Source organism: Spermophilus citellus (assembly GCF_964194105.1).
Source record: "Spermophilus citellus genome assembly, chromosome: 12".
In the NCBI taxonomy this organism is placed as follows: domain Eukaryota; kingdom Metazoa; phylum Chordata; class Mammalia; order Rodentia; family Sciuridae; genus Spermophilus; species Spermophilus citellus.
Window position 1 is genome coordinate 3652008 of NC_138198.1, and position 17467 is coordinate 3669474.

A 17467-nucleotide genomic window follows, 5' to 3' on the forward strand; every position below is an offset into this window, starting at 1 on the left:
CTGAAGGGAGGGGAGGAAGGTTGGAGTTAGGGAGGAAGAGGAGGGGAGAGAGCGAAGGGTGGAGAGGGCAGGGAGGTGAAGCGCAGAGGGGAGGAGAGAGGAGCCTGGGGAAGGTGAAGAACGGGGAGGGAAAGGGGGAGGGAGGGGAAGAGCGGTTGGGGGAGAGAGGAGGAGGGAGGAGGGAGAAAGGGGAGGGACGAGGGGCGGGGAGGGAAGGCGGGAGGGCGAGGGGGCGGAGGCGGCGGGGCGCGGAGCGGGGGAGGGGCGTGCGCGCCGGCCCCGCGCCCTCGGTCCCCGCGCCGGCCTCCGCGCCCTCGCGCGCCGCAGCATCCCGCGCCGCCGGGCCGCCGACCGCCCCCTCCCCGAGCTCCTGGCCTCCGCCGCCGCCGCCATTCGTGGCGCCGAGCTCGCCGGGCCGGGCCGCGCCGAGCCGCCGCGGGCCCCAGGCGCGCTCCAGGTAAGCTGCAGAACCGGTGCGGGAGGGCGGGCGCGCGGGGGCCGGGCAGGTGCGCGGGGGCGGTGCGGCCCGCGGCGGAGCCCTTCCCCGCGCCCCTGGGACCCCCGGGCTCTTCCCTGGAGCGTCCTCCGTGGACCCCGGGCCCCTCCGGGAGCCCCCTCCCGGGATCTCTCGGACCCCCTGGACTCCTTCCCGGGTTCCTCCCCGAGCCCTTCGCGGAACGCCACCGGGAGCCTCCTACCCCGACCCTTCGCCCACACCCTGGGACCCCCAGGAGCCTTCCCCGGATCCCACCCCTCCGCGGTTCCGGCCCGGCCCGGCCCGGCGCGCAGGTGGCTCCCCGGGCGCGGGGGCGCGGGCGCGCGGCAGACCCGGACTGGGGAGGGGGCGGCGCGCTCGGCCAGGCCCCACGGCGCTAGGCCGGCGGGGTCGAGTCCCCGGGGTCAGGCGGGCTCCGTCAGGCCCGGCTGCGGCCGGCGGAGCTCTGGGCCCCCGCCGCCGGCTTCTATTTCGGTCGCGGAGGCCGCGGCTTCTGTGCGCCGGATGCAGCGCCGCGCACTCAGACAGGTGGGGCAGGTCGGGCCGCAGCGGTCAGGTCTCCGCCGCGGTGGCCGTGGGCACTGCAGGCCTCAGCTCCCTTTAGCATTGGGGCTGCATTATTCCAGAACCGCACGGAACCGCCAGCGGTAGCCCAGGCTGCACCTGTTGCAGGCGCCTGGTGAACTGCATGCGAGGGGCTGGATCTGCTGGGGTTTACCCGTAAAAGCGGGTGAAGGAGGGTTGCGCGGGCAGTTTTCCTTTTTATTTATCAGATTTAACATTTCGGAGGGTGTTTGGGTGAATGGGAGTCCGCGGATGGTCAGGTCACTTAAAATGAGGCCTGTAGGGAGAGCCCGCCTCTCCCTTCTGGAACATTTTGCCACATGAAGTTATTCGGCTTTTGTTTTGAAAACCTCCCTGTGTTGGGCACATCCCAGGCCCGTGGGTGGCCAAGCCCTTCTGGACCTGGGGCCTGTGGCCAGCCATCTGACCCTGTTGTTGAGTCTTTTCAAGTCCACCAGGCGCCACCAAACGGAAGTTTCTTTTTCAGGGGGTGAAGTGACACCGGTGGCCTGTCACCTCATATGTGCCCCAGGCCTGGGGCCTTCCTGCCAGCTACCCAGGCAAGGTTATTTAAGCAGGCAGCCCCTGCCAGCACTTGGGGAAGATCTCGGTAGAGATGATAATGGCCTGATTGTCACTTTGGTGTCTGTGCACATCGTGTCTTGTTAGTTGTGGGTGGAGAAAAAGAAAGCAGTCCTGGGGGGATGGGATGGGATGGGGAGGGGACGATCCTGTGGATGTGGACTGTCCTCTGTCCTAGAAAGGTAGACCTTCAGACCCATAAGAGTGTCCATAGTCCATGCAGCCGGTAAGACAAAGAAATAAAGCTTCTTTGCCTGGAATCCCTTTGCACCTTGTTCTGAGATCTCAAGCCGCCAGGGGAGTGGGGGGCTCTTGTGGGGAGCAAACTGCCTCCCTTCCTCACCGCTGCCCTGTCTGCTCTCCAAAATAGAAACATCTAGGCCGGCTGTGGACGCCTGACCAACCCCATCCACTTGACTGGCGCACAGTCTGTTGAAAGTGCAGCCCTGCGGAGACCTCTCCCTTGGTGGCTGAGGTCTTGGCAGGTGGCGCCCTGCTCTGGGCCAAGGTTTGGGGTGTCCACATTGACCATGCTGCCCCAGCTGCCCAGTGGATCTGGGGCCCAGGAGATGCCCTTGGTGACATCATCCACTTGTGGATAGTCCAAGTGGATTGTCTGGTGCAGATGTTATCCAGAGCTCCTTTCTCCACACCAGGCAGGGTGTGTGTGGCCCATGCTTGGGAATGCATAGTAATGGCTGGCCCGAGAGGAGGAGGCAGGAAATGTTGGCTGGTGCCAGCACAATAGCACAATCAATAATGCATTGCAAAGATCAATGGATTTCTCCCTCCCTCCACTGTGCTCCTGCAGGGAGTCTGCCCACAGAGGGCTGGGTGTGCCTGGGAGGGTGGCTGGGACCCTTGTTCCCCTCAGGACAGTCACCACTGGTCCTGGGTTAGCTCTGCCAAGCCCTGGAAGAGAATTTGCTTCCTGATGGTTTTGTTCCCAGCAGCCTCCGCCCCTCACGTCAAGGATTTGCTTGGTTAAAGGGACTCTTGGATAGATGTGTTGACCGTGCAGTACCTCTGCCAGCTCCGGCTGAGGCGCCCTGTTCCCCCAGCTCAGGACTGATGTTGATCTGATGGCTGGCGGTCCTGGATCATCCCTGGGGACAAGGCTGCTATTTGCGGTCCCCAGCTGGGGCCACTTATTGCCCTCTCAGTGTTGAGTCCCTGGAGGAAGAATAGGGTGGGGGAGAGGGGAAGGTGTTCTTCCCCTGGGCCTTGGTTTGTTGTCCTGGGTTAGCAAGCGTAGCTCGGGCAGTGCCCCGGGCTGTCTCCGTCTAGGGCCATTGCTGCCCCTGGATGACTCAGGGCATAGCCCAAGAGATGGACTGGTGGGGCAGGCTCTTTAGAGACAGGTTTTACTGGGGACTTTTGTGTGACTGCTGTCAAAAGGTAGTGCAGGAAAAGAGATTTTTTGGGAGGGAATTCCCTCTGACTCTGACTCGGACGAAGGGGGGAGCCAGCGGCTGGGAGGCCGGGTGGTGTTATTTGGTGCATCCTTCGAGTCCATCAGGCTGTTTTCCTCTGTGGGGTCCCTGTCCAGCTTGCTGACCCTCCCATTGCAAGAAACGGGTGTTGCGTGGACAGCGAGAGTGTGATCGGCTTTGATCTGGAGCCTGGCTGCTTGGCCCTTTGGTTGGTGTGTGTTCTATTTTGTGGGAAGGGACAGTACGTCCCCAATCAGGCCTGCTCTTGGCCACCCATTCTGAGTGTGTGTTAGGAGCTTTTGAATGTTGATTTTGTCATTGTCATCTTTGTCAGCGCGTGTTTTTCTGGGGTCCAGGAGGGCCCAGCAGGCCACTGCCGCTGGCTCTCAACTTAGATCCTCTAGGGTTGGGCTCGGGTTCCTCAGGGTATCCCTGGGTGAATGCGTGACCTCTTAACCCATTCAGACCATTCTGCACATTCTAGGGAGTCTTAGGGGTCCTGGTCCCACCCTCTGGGCCCTGGTAATTGACCATAATGTCTCAGGTTCTTGAAGTACCGAGTCTCTACTTGTCCACGGGGACACCTTAAAAGACCCCAGCAGATGCCTGAGACCACAGGTGATACCAGATTCCATAGATGCTACATTTTTTCCTCTACATACATCTCTATGATCAAGTTCTACTTACAAATTAGGCACAGGAAGAGATGAACCACAACAATAATAAAATAGGGCTGTTCTAACAGTATACTGTAATAAATGTCACATAATATTTGTGAATTGTTTATGGAATTTTCCATTACTTTTGGATCATGGTGGATTGTGGGTAAAACCAAAAGCACAGAATGAAACCACAGATAAAGGGGCTCCACTGTACCTTCAAGGGTCTCCATACCCCTCGGATTCATGCGCTTCATGGAATTTCGCTGCTGTCCCCAGCCAGCGTTCGGTGGGAACGATGAGAGCCTGGAGCCCAGAGACACAAGGTCCTGTTCTCTTGGAGCCCAGGTCTGGTGGAGGACACCGTGGGACCTGGTGGTCAGGGGGTGTTTGCTGGAGGACTGAGCCTGCGTCTCTAGGCGTGATCCCAGAATAGCAGCGTAGTGTCCATAGGAATTCATGGGAAATGCACGCAGCGGGGCCTGAGCTCGGGGTTCTGGGTGGGACCAGCAGTCTGCTTTATTGGGCCTGCAGGTTGAAGATCCACAGCACCAGGACACCTGCCCTCCGGAAGGGGGAGCCAGCATTGGGGTGGGTCAGGCCTCGTGGGCACTGGGTCCAGCTGCCTGGGGAGGGACGTCCTATGCTGGCCACTGTGATCGGGATCCAGGGGCAGCGTTTGAAGACTTTGCCTGGTAGGTCAGATGAACCAGGCCCCTGCACTTCCTCAGGGTCCCTGGCCACTTCTGTGCCCTTGCAGCAGGACTGACTGTTGTCCCCAGGGACCAAGCTGGCCCTGAGCCTCCCCCAGAATTCCCTCTGACCCTGGGTCCCACTCCCACTCCACTCTGGTAAGTTTAGATTAGGTTATTATAAATTAGATTTGTTTCTTCTAGATGTTCATGCTGAAAGCACACAGTGTCCACCTTGGTGGGATGTGTTCCAAGACCCCAGTGGATCCCTGGGGCCATGATTAGTCCCACACCCTTTTTGGCCTATGTTTTTTTTCCTATGTATATATACTTATGGGGAAGTTTAACCCACAAATTAGGCTCAGAAAGAGCCAGACATGACAAATAATAAAAATAGAGTAGTTATAATAATATATGGTGATAAAAGTGATGTGTATTTTCTCTCTCAAAATACCTTATTGTGCTGTAGATCTTAGCAATCTCAGCATATGCTCTTTCTTCTTAAGTCTGGGATTTTTCTCTTTTTAAATTTTTTTTTCATTGTAGATGGACAAAATATTTATTTATTTTTTCATATGGTGCAGAGGATCGAACTCAGGGCCTCATGTGTGCGAGGCAAGTGCTCTGCCACTGAGCCACAGCCCCAGCTCTGGGTCTTTCATCTTCTTAGTTAAAAGAAGCATTTTATGACTTCTCTTTGGCATATCCAAGTTGCATATGTCATCACTTTTGTGATTTGGGGTCATCATGAAGTAAAATAAGGGGTACAGCACTGGAGTATTGTGATAGTCGATCTAATCACTAAATGACTAATAGGTGGGTAGCATATACAGGGTAGATACTCTGGACAAAGTAATGATTCATGTCCCAGGTGGATGGGGTGGAACAGTGTGAGATTTCATCATGATGCTCAGAATGGTGTGCCCTTTAAACCCTAGGAATTTTTTATTTTCAATTTAATATTTTTAGAGCATGGTTGACTGTGGGTAACTGAAATTGCAGGAAAGGAAACTGGGATAAGGGGGAACTGCTGTATGTTTTATATTCTTTTGTGTCTAGTTTATTGCTGTGTAAGTCAGTACTTTGTATCTTTTTTTAATGGCTGGATAGTAGTTTATTGTGTGGCCGTAACTATGGTTTATTTATCTACTTATGGGTGGATGGCTGCATTGTTTCCTATTAAAAGGTTATGAGCTAAAACTCCACAACAGAAGGACAAATAACCAATAAAACATGAGTAAACATGGTTCCAGGGAAGGAGTGCAGATGGCCCAAGACGCATGTGAAAAGATGCTTGGCCTCATTTGTCACAAGAGAAATGCAAATCAGAACCACCATAAGACGCCACTTCACACCTCACCAGCATGGGATTAATAAGAAAAGGAAAATAGCACATGTCGATGGGGCTGTGGAGATCAGAACCCGCAAACGTTGCTGATGGGAAGGTGAAATGGTACGATAGTGTTGCCAGACGGGTGGGAGGTTTCTCAAAAAGTTAAACATACAATCACCCTGTAACCCAGCAATTGCACTTCTACATACATACCTAAAAGAGTTGGAAATGGACTCATACAGAACTTACCTCCCACAGTTCATCGTGGCACTATTCACAAAAAGCCAAAAGGTGGAAACAGCCCCACGTCCGTCCCTGGATGGACAGGTACGCAAAATGTGGTGTATTATTTAGCCATAAAAAGGAATGAGTTCCTGATACATGTTGCAACAGGGATCACATCTGAGGGTGTCATGCTAAGTGAAAGTAGCCAGTTCCCATGACCACACAGCATGTGATTCCATTTTTAGGGAATGTTATGAATGGGCAGATCCAGAGGGACAGGGAGTAGGGAGATGGAATGAGAGTAATTGCTGTGGGGTTTCCCTTTGAGTTGATGATAGTGTTTTGGAACACTTGATAGTAGCAGTGGTTGCAGAACCTGTGCATGTGCTAGATGCCACTGAATTGCATACTTTGAAATGTTAAAATTGATGTGTATTTTACCACAGTGAAAAGTGATACAAAAGTACTGTGAACATCCACAGGCAGATCTTAGTGGGTGCGTACGTTTCCATTTCTCTTGGGAGCTCCCTAGGAGGTGAGTTGCAGGATCTTGTGTAAGTGTGTGATTAGTGGTCCTGTCCTGCTGCATTCCCTCCTCTTCCAGTGTTGAGAGCTGCGGTTGGTTCTGATCTCCCATCCTTGCCAACACTTGCTGCTGTCCGTCTTTTCATTCAGTCTGTTCTGGTGGGATTTTCTCATTGCTTCTCCATTGAGGTCTTAGTTGTGCATTTTCTCATGCACTTATTAGCTGGGAGTGTTCTTCTGGGATGTCTTGGGTCAGACTGTTGCACTTTTTTGCTGGGTCATTTGGATCTGAGTGGCGAGAGTTCTTTACCTATTCACGTGCTTTGTCAGACATTTGCATTTCAGATATTCTCTGTTAATCTGCGTCTTGCCCTCCTGCCTCATCAACGACGACATCTTTCAGAGGGCAGGCCTTGACGTTTTGATTAAAGACCAGTTGTTTTCATGCTTCATGCGTTTTGTTTCCTATTTGAAGAAATCTTTGCCTAACCTCTGGTCATCGAGATTTTCGCCTGTGTGTCCCTCTGGGATGTTATAGTTTCAGCTTGTATGTTGAGTCTATTCTCCATCTCAAATTGCTTTTTACCTAGGAGCTAAGAATCCAGGTTCATCGTCTAGTGGGTATCCAGTTGTTCTAGTGCCATTTGTTCAAATCAGCCTGTTCCATCCGCGTCTGCCTTGAAGCATCTCGGCATCCACCTTGGAGAGTCCTTGGTGATGCCTATGTGGCTCGGTTTCCGGATTCTCTTCTGTTCTCTGTGGCTCATTATTTCCCATAGGGCCAGGGACCCTGTCAGTCTCCTGACTGTTCCTTTGTAATGTCTCTTTTGAGTTAGGTCATAGGACAGTTTCCCATCCTTTGCAAAACTGTGTTGTCCATTCCAGATCCTTCCATTTCCCCCTGAACTGGGAATGTCTTGTCAGTTCTTGACAGAAGGCCTGCTTTGGATTTTGACCAGAGTCACATTAATGCCTCAAGTCCATTTTGGGGGAAATGGACATTGTGCAGTTTTCCAGTCCCTGGACCATCGAGCTCGGCACATCTGTCTTATTTTCCTCTCCTGGGGTTTCCCTTAGCACTGTCTGGTGGTTTGACTGTGCAGGTCTGGTGCACATCCTACCACGTTTTATTCTTCCTTGCTTCATATTTTTTGAATGTTATTTTATTTATTTTTTTATATTTATTTTTTAGTTCTCGGCGGACACAACATCTTTGTTGGTATGTGGTGCTGAGGATGGAACCCGGGCCGCACGCATGCCAGGCGAGCGCGCCACCGCTTGAGCCACATCCCCAGCCTCTTGAATGTTACTTTAAATGGACTTTTAAAAAGAGTTTTTCCATGTGCTCATGGCTGGTGTGTAGAAATCCATTTATTGTTGATCCTCTGGACTTTCCAAACTTCCAAACCCACTCGAGTTGCTTTTCTGTATTCCCTGAAGGTTTTCCATGCACATAATCCTGCCCGGGATGAATCGTTCCTTTCCTCTTTCTTTCTTTCCAGTGGGAATGCTTTTTCCTCCTCCTTCTCCTCTTGTTTGTTTGTTGGTTTGTTTTTCCTGGACTGTGGGGGACTTCAGAACAGGGTTTACCAAAAGTGGTGAGAGTGGACATCCTTCATTCTTCTCCACCTCAGGCCGAAAGAACTGATTCATTCACTCATTTATTTTTGTCAACTGTGGTATGAAGTGAGGATTTCACCTAGATGCCTTTTATGAGGTTGAGAAAGTTTTAAGTTTGCTGAGAATTTTTATCATGAATAGATGCTGAGTTTCATCTTAGGCTTTTTCTGTATTTACTGAAATGATTATATGTTTTTTTTTTCTTATTTTGTCTGTAAATACAGTGAATCACATTGACTGTCCCCCTCTTCGGTACTAGGGATTGAACCCAGGGCCTCTACCCCGAGCTGCATCCCCAGCCCTGTCTGTTTTCATTTTGAGCCGGGGTCTTGTGGCCCAGGCAGCCTCCTGGGCAGCTGGGACTGCAGGTGAGGGGTCTCCCATCCCGTGGGTTTGGATAAATGTGAGAATTGTGTCGCCATCAACAAATCAAGATAGGGGGATTTTGCAAGAAGTGTTTTCAAAAAGTGCTCTTGGGGCTCTTTGAAGTCAGTTCTTTTCCTCCAGTCTGGGCAAGCCGGGCTCATTTCTGTCCGTAGAGACTTTTCTAGAATGTCACGTGGGTGGACTTGTGCAGATGGTGGCTTCTTTCTCAGCATACTTATCTGGGCAGACACTGAAGCCATGGGGTCCATGTTCAGAGTGGCTCTAGCACTTCCCAGTGGTGACTTGGGTATGGGACGAGGCATGCTGCCCATATGTGGCTTGCCTGACCTGCAGCGTGTGCTGACGTGGGCGTTCAGAGGTTCCACATGCAGGCGCCCTTTGGCGTAGAAATTTTATTCCTCCTCAACAACCGTGGAAGCAAAGAAGCAGGAACAGGGTGTCTTTCCAAGTTGATAGGCAGAAAGTCCAGGTGTGGACTGAGCGAGGGTCAGGGAGGACGTGGTGTCGTGTCAATCTTCAAAAATACTGAGGTCAGGTGGGATGGGAACCAGCCGGGCACACCAGGTGAGACCAGTCCACGAAGCAGCGCGTGCGAGGCCCCTGGACCGACCTGTGCCGGTCGGAGGTGTGGCCCGTGGGGGCCTCTGGTTGCTTCTTGGTTCTCCGATTCTCTGCAGGAACAGTCGTTAGGGAAAAGGGAGCAATCAAAGGGAAAGGCAGAAAAGCACGATTCAGATCACACATGCACACACGTGTGCACACACACACAGCCCACACACCAAATGTGTGTCACACAGAACATACACAACACCCCACAGTTCACCACTACTGCACACACAAACACCACACGTGGCGTTTACCACGCCGCATACACAGACACACCGCCACACACACACGAGTGTTTACCCGCACACACTGCATGCTTCTAAACCCACCCCACACACACCACACTGCAGACAGCCCTCCCAAACACGATACCACACACGGCACACGTTCCCACACCAGCCCTTTCACAGTGTACACACAACCCGCCGTGCAGCACACACTGCTCACACCTCCGCATCCTGCACGTGCGCTCAGGCCACACGTACCGCGTGTACTCTGCACTCAGGCGCATCCCCAGCACCCCAGTGCACAGGCCCCCTTCTCACACGTATGACACACGCACAAGTGCATGATACCACTGGGATACACCTAGCACATGCGTACCACATGTCACGCACACCTAGCACGCATGCACGCACACAAGTACACAGAAGACACACGTCACTCTCATGTGGCGTGTCCGGGGAGTCCTGGCACGCTGGCCAGCCGTGACACACCAGCCTGTTGGCAGAGTGGGTGGCGTCTGACAGCTTTAAAGGGCACGTCGTGGGGAGCCAGCCAGCGGCACCTGCTTCCCCCACACATCGCGAGGCGGGATGAGCCGGGGTGGGGGCCACGAGAGGAGGTGGGCCTGGCGTGTGTCGTGGGAAGTCCCCTCCGAGGCCCCCAGTGTCCTTCGAGGACTGTTAATGGACGGGCCTGGGGTTGACCAGAAGCCCCTCTGTAAGTGGGGTCGACCCGGTGATTCCTGGGGGTGGTGGCTTCAGGATCAGGAGGTGACCTGACTCCTTTCATATCCTTTCTTGGCAAAGTTTGTGTTAGGACACATGAAATTCAGTGTCACGAAGCCGAACATCAGAGAGGTTCCAGTGCGGGCACAGAATTGCTGAGACGTTTTTTATTAGAATGTGAAAACTTTGAGCCATCCAGGAAGCCTGGCTGTGTAGGTGGCTGAGGCTTTCAGACCCTGATGGTGACCCCCGAGCACCTGTGCACAGGCACACTCCCCACACTCACATTGGCACACTCGCTCGCACACACTACAACCAAAGTTTTGTGACTCACAGTCACCTTATCTGAAGAGGATGCACTTTGGTATTTTTACTCAGTTGCATAAAAAAATAAAATAAAAAAACCCCACTGTTTGTACCCCAGTTGAAAACTACTGAGCCCATGTGGTACCTGGCTCTGAGCGCTGCATGGACATTTATTTATTTATTTATTTATTTCATTCTTCTTTTTTTTTTATTGGTTGTTCACAACATTACAAAGCTCTTGACATATCATATTTCATACATTAGATTGAAGTGGGTTATGAACTCCCAATTTTACCCCAAATGCAGATTGCAGAATCACATCGGTTACACATCCACAATTTTACATAATGCCCTATTAGTAATTGTTGTATTCTGCTACCTTTCCTATCCCCTACTATCCCCCCTCCCCACCCCTCCCATCTTCTCTCTCTACCCCATCTACTGTAATTCATTTCTCTCCTTGTTTATTTTCCCATTCCCCTCACAACCTCTTATATGTAATTTTGTATAGCAATGAGGGTCTCCCTTCATTTCCATGCAATTTCCCTTTTCTCTCTCTTTCCCTCCCATCTCATGTCTCTGTTTAAAGTTAATCTTTTCTTCCTGCTCTTCCTCCCTACTCTGTTCATAGTTGCTCTCATTATATCAAAGAAGACATTTGGTATTTGTTTTTTAGGGATTGGCTAGCTTCACTAAGCATAATCTGCTCTAGTGCCATCCATTTCCCTGAAAATTCTATGATTTTGTCATTTTTTATTGCTGCGTAGTATTCCATTGTGTATAGATGCCACATTTTTTAATCCATTCATCTATTGAAGGGCATCTGGGTTGGTTCCACAGCCTAGCTATTGTGAATTGTGCTGCTATGAACATCGATGTGGCGGTATCCCTGTAGCATGCTCTTTTAAGGTCTTCAGGGAATAGTCCAAGAAGGGCAATAGCAGGGTCAGATGATGGTTCCATTCCCAGCTTTCCCAGGAATCTCCAAACTGCTTTCCAAATTGGCCACACCAATTTGCAGTCCCACCAGCAATGTACAAGTGTACCTTTTCTCCACATCCTCGCCAGCACTTGTTGTTGTTTGACTTCATAGTGGCTGCCAATCTTACTGGAGTGAGATGGTATCTTAGGGTGGTTTTGATTTGCATTTCTCTGACTGCTAGAGATGGAGAGCATTTTTTCATGTACTTGTTGATTGATTGTATATCCTCCTCTGAGAAGTGTCTGTTCAGGTCCTTGGCCCATTTGTTGATTGGGTTATTTGTTATCTTATTGTCTAATTTTTTGAGTTCTTTGTATACTCTGGATATTAGGGCTCTATCTGAAGTGTGAGGAGTAAAAATTTGTTCCCAGGATGTAGGCTCCCTATTTACCTCTCTTATTGTTTCTCTTGCTGAGAAAAAAACTTTTTAGTTTAAGTAAGTCCCATTTGTTGATTCTTGTTATTAACTCTTGGGCTATGGGCGTCCTATTAAGGAATTTGGAGCCTGACCCCACAATATGTAGATCGGAGCCAACTTTTTCTTCTATCAGACGCAGAGTCTCTGATTTGATATCAAGCTCCTTGATCCATTTTGAGTTAACTTTTGTGCATGGCGAGAGAAAGGGATTCAGTTTCATTTTGTGGCATATGGATTTCCAGTTTTCCCAGCACCATTTGTTGAAGATGCTATCCTTCCTCCATTGCATGCTTTTAGCCCCTTTATCAAATATAAGATAGTTGTAACTTTGTGGATTAGTCTCTGTGTCCTCTATTCTGTACCTTTGGTCCACCCGCCTCTTTTGGTACCAGTACCATGCTGTTTTTGTTACTATTGCTCTGTAATATAGTTTGAAATCTGGTATCGCTATACCACCTGATTCACACTTCCTGCTTAGAATTGCTTTTGCTATTCTGGGTCTTTTGTTTTTCCATATGAATTTCACGATTGCTTTATCTATTTCTACAAGAAATGCCATTGGGATTTTGATTGGCATTGCATTGAACGATAGAGAACTTTTGGTAAACCAGTTTTCACACATTAGCAGATCTGATTTTCCAGAATTTTAGGAGGGAAGATGCTGGTATTGGCAGGAAGCTGACTAAAAGTATTGGGAAATGTAAGTTCAGGATGGCTCAGTAATATGTTGAGAATTTTTAGCTGTCAGTGCCAGATGCATCACTTGCCAGAGTCAGTCAAGACTATAAAGATAAAGAAACTAAAAGTTGGTTCTTCGAAAAAATAAACAAGATCGACAGACGTTTAGCCATGCTAACGAAGAGAAGAAGAGAGAGAACTCAAATTACTAACATACGGGATGAAAAAGGCAATATCACAACAGATGCTACAGAAATACAGAAGACAATTAGAAATTATTTTGAAAACCTATATTCCAATAAAATAGAAGATAGTGAAGACATCGATAAATTCCTTAAGTCATATGATTTGCCCAGACTGAGTCAGGAGGATACTCACAACTTAAACAGACCAATATCAATGGATGAAATTGAAGAAGCCATCAAAAGACTACCAACCAAGAAAAGCCCAGGACCGGATGGGTATACAGCGGAGTTTTACAAAACCTTTAAAGAAGAATTAATACCAATACTTTTCAAGTTATTTCAGGAAATAGAAAAAGAGGGAGCTCTTCCAAATTCATTCTATGAGGCCAACATCACCCTGATTCCGAAACCAGACAAAGACACCTCAAAGAAAGAAAACTACAGACCAATATCTCTAATGAACCTAGATGCAAAAATCCTCAATAAAATTCTGGCAAATCGGATACAAAAACACATCAAAAAAATTGTGCACCATGATCAAGTAGGATTCATCCCTGGGATGCAAGGATGGTTCAATATACGGAAATCAATAAATGTTATTCACCACATCAATAGACTTAAAGATAAGAACCAGCAGGTTTCTCATTCCCTTGGTTTGAATCTCTGTACCTTCTTCTATCCCGATGACTCGTAAGTTTGTTTTTTTTTATGTTATCCCATAACTCTTGGATGTTTTTCTTGTGATTTTTTACCAGCCTTTCTGAGTTGGCTAGACTCTTTTCAAGATGATAATGCATGGACATTTTATAATTGTGCCTTGGAGTGAGCATCGGGAGCCGTGCCTTGTGCCCTTTGCTGCACGTGGGCTGACCTTTCCCTGTGGCTCCCTCTCCCTTTGCCTTCCTCCATCTCTGGCTCCTCCTGGGTTCCTGGGGCCGAGCCTCAGCACAGTGTCTGAGCTGTGTGCTGCCTGCTGCTGCAGGGCCGGGTTTGGACTGCACACAGGGCAGGAAACTGGGTCAGAGCAAAGCCCTTGAGCAGGCAGAATTGGATAGCTGCTTGGATAGCTGTGTGTGTTTGAAAACCCGGGGCAGCCCAAGGCTCGGGTTTCAAGCCAGGACTCCTGCGAAGCCACTCAGCTTCCGCTGGCTGCCCCTGTGTGCCGCAGCCTCCTCCCCCGATGTCGGTGGGTTGGGTCTCTCTGGGTGGGTCCCACAGTCCGCAGGCCCATCCGCAGGATCTCTGTCTAGGAGGGCTTGGTTTTTGCCAGCTCAGCAAAACCAGGGAGGTGGAGAGAGTGTGATCTCTAATGTCGATTCCAATCACAGAAGGGCCTGCAGGACAAGCCTCTGGGGAGTTGTAGATCCCCGTTTATTTACGGGGACCTGCTCAGTGACTCTGCGAGCTGGGGCGCAGGGCTGATGTCGGCTGGCGAGACTGTCCTGTGTGAGGAGCACGTTCATTTCTGCAGGCGAGATGGAAGTCCCTGCTCAGACGTCTCGCTGCAGACATGAAGCACAGAGAACTCAAACACAGTCTCTCACATCCTCCCTGCAGAGAGGAGGCCCGCAGGAGCCCGGGTCAGCATTCTCAAAAATAAGCCTCGATGTCATTCGGAGGCTTCTGCCCGGAGGTTGTGTGTCAGCACTGTCTGGAGCGATGGCCAGCCCCTTTGCAGTGGCTGCGGACAGCCTCCCAAACATAGCTGCATTTATACTCCGGAGGCTGTGAGTCATTTCTGGCTGGTGTCCTCCTCTCCCACCTGCTGGGCTGGGGACCTCTTGGTTGCTCTAGGAAGCAGAGCGGTGGCTCCTGCTATGCAGAAGACATTTCTCGCCGAGGGCTTTTTGCAGGCTTGGCGGGGTGAGTGGCGTGGGCGTGTCCCCGTGGAGCTGGACTCTTGATGCTGGGGATCATGCCTGGCACCTGTGGCCTCCTTGTCTTTGGATTCTGATGCTTCAGAGCAGAGGTGACACCAAAGGTAGATTTGGGGGTCCAAGGTTGTAGCCTTCTGGTTGTCTTCTGCCGGGTGGGGCGCGGCTGCTTCTCGGCCTCTCTGAGATGTGCATGCTCTGGGTACATGTCCCAGGAGAGTAGCAGAAACCAAGACAGCCAGCAGGCACTGGTGTCCACTGGGTGCTGAGGTTGTCCTGAAGTCGTAGGAGCTGGGGTCCCTGACCTGAGAGGGGCCACGTGGCTTCTGGCTGCCTGCCTGCCCAGTGGCCTGAGTCTGCTGCGTTTCCAGAGCTTTGCAGTGGGGTCACTTTGAGCTAGGAGGCCTCCCCTAGCTTCCTGTCCTGTCGTGGAGTCCAGAGCAGGTCAGAAACCTGAGACAGCAGGATGGTGTAGAAACACTCTTGCAATATTCCACACCCCCCCCCCTTTTCGTGTCCTCTCCTTTCTTCACACTGAGATGTCTGCAGAACCCCGTGGAATGCGTCTGGTCCTGGTGTACACCTGGCACTTGACACTCAGAGGCCAGCGTGGGGTGTCCGGCCCCGGGGCGTGCCCCGCCAGCCCCCTGCCCCTCATCGCCTGCCACCAACCCTCTGGCTGGTCACAGCAGTGTTCGCTGTGGCCGGTTCAGCTCTGTGCACGTGGGAGCCTGCAACATGTCCTCCCACATGCCACTCGGTCTCTGAGTATGACATTCGGCTCACAAAGGGCTTTTTCTTAGTTTGCTACCTAGTACGTGTTGACCATCCCTGATCCCAAATCCGAAATGCTCCAAAATCTGAAACATTTTGAGTTTCAACCTGTTGCCACAACTGGAAAATTGCATACCATGAAGCTTTCACGCACAAGGTTATCGATATATTGTCCAAAGTCACCTTCAGGTTCCTTGTTACAGGGTGCATGTGAGACAGGTGGATTTCGTGTTCAGACTTGGGTCTCATTAGGCATGTGCAGGTATTCCAAAATTAAATTTAAAAAAAAAGAAAAGAAATGTGAAGCACTTCTGGTCCCGAGCTGTTCCGGTTTGGATGTGAAGTGTCCCCCACAAGCTCACGTATGAGACAGCGCAGGACAGTTTGGGGGAGAAATGACTGGTTTGTAGTTTTATTAATCAGTGAAATGATCCCTGACGGGCTTAACTGAGTGGTGACTGGAGGCAGGTGGGGTGTGGCAGCAGGAAGTGGCTCATTGGGGGCGTGTATCTGGAGAGTGGAGCCGCTCTCTGCTTCCTGATCACCAGGTGAGCTTCTTCCCTCTGCTCACTCTTCTGCCATGATGCTGTGCCTCACCTCGAGCCCCGAGGAGTCGAAGCAGCCTCCTCTGAGACCTCTGAAACGGTGAGCCTTCAAACTTTGCGTCTGGGCAGTGGTTGTGGTTGGGTCTTTTAGTCGCAGCAGCTCTTGGAGCAAGGGAGACTAACCTGCATCCCATCCTGTGGGTCTGCGACAGCCTGTGCACGTTTATGTGCGACAGACACAGACACACACACACACACACACACACACACACACACACACACACGTGCTGTTTAGATTCCTGTTCGGGGCCGATGTGAGGGAGGCTCTGGGTGTTTGGCACACCAGGCGGTTTCCGTCTTTGATCCTTTGGGGACGGCAGGGGCTCTCCAGGTTTCATGGCTCAGCTTGTGACTGCATCACCGCAGTCCCTGCCCCATCCCATGGCTGACCCCTCTTGGTCTTTCCGTCCTGCACGTCTCTTCGGGGGACACTTGTCATTGGGGACACTTGGCCCACCTGGGCATTTCAAGACCCTTCACTGGGTCCCGTCTGCAGAAGACCCTTTCTGTACCTGAGGTTGCAGCCATGGGTGGTGGTGGTCCTGCCCCTTCAATCCCCTCCAGCACAGGAAGAGACAGTTGGAACCCTCTCTGCCGCTGGGGCCTGGCGGGTGGCCCCGGTGGGTGGGGACGCAGGCTGGCAGGGTGTCAGGCAGGCCCCTTCTCTGGGTTGTGGAGACAGAGCTTTATCAGCAGGAAGATGGAAACTGGGGATGCTCTCTGCACTTGTGGGAAGCCGTGGAAACTTGGCCCGTTGACTCAGAGGGGAAACAGGAAAGAAAGGAGCCCTGTGTGCGGCTCCCTGTCAGTTTCTCCGTCGGGGTGGGCTGGGCCAGGCTGGGCCTCTCTGCTGTGTCTCCACAAAAGTACGAGTTGGATCTTTAGTGGGACAGGAAGCGAGATGTGCTGACTCACTTTTTCTTTATTCTAATGGCATTTTTATTGTTTAGAAAATGGAGAAAGAAAGCCAAGAGCTTCCTCCCTGTGCTGGGCTGGTGCCGTTGACAGCTAGCCTTCTGGGTGTTTGTGTGTGTGCCATTTCAGAGGCTCAGCAGTGCACGCTCCCACAAGTGTGTGTGCACACACAGCCCGGCCACAGAGCTGTGGTCCCGTGGTGCGGGGTTCTGCAGCTGGCTGTGTGCGCTTTATGCCTGGATTCCATGTTCTGGGCCATGCCTGGCCCTGGGAGGGCCTGCACCCCACGCCCTCCAGCCCCTCTGGTGTCCCCAGGCGGCCACACCCCTCACCATTTTTCTGGGTGCAGGTTGCTTTTATTCGGGTGTGGTCAGCTTGGCTGGCCTGGCCTGGCCACCTGCCCAGGGGATGTGTGATAATGGCCCCTGTAATGGTGTCAGTAGTAGCACGGGCGTGCACGTGTGTGCATGCATATTCACGCGTGAGTATGTTTTTGTGAGTGTGCACACGTGACCCCCTGCCTGCATGTGTGTGCACACACATCCGGTCCCCAGTGCACAGCCAGCGGGAGTCTGCATTCTGGAAGGTTCTCCTGGCCCCAGAGCTCCTGCTCACTAGGCAGCAGCTATTTCTCCTCCCTGGGCCCCTCCCTCACTGT

At 51.5% G+C, this 17467-nt stretch overlaps 1 protein-coding gene across 5 annotated transcripts in view; it reads left to right on the forward strand.

Moving 5' to 3' along the window:
• Nucleotides 1-208: 208 nt before the first annotated feature.
• SEMA4D (semaphorin 4D) overlaps nucleotides 209-17467 on the forward strand; it is a 114313-nt gene continuing 97054 nt past the window's right edge. For 2 of the 5 annotated variants that reach the window (XM_081263298.1, XM_081263296.1), the window contains exon 1: nucleotides 209-457. The gene's annotated coding sequence lies outside the window, so the exon portion shown is untranslated. The remainder of the gene's footprint in view (nucleotides 458-17467) is intronic. The other 3 variants (XM_081263295.1, XM_081263300.1, XM_081263299.1) reach the window with 3 other exon arrangements.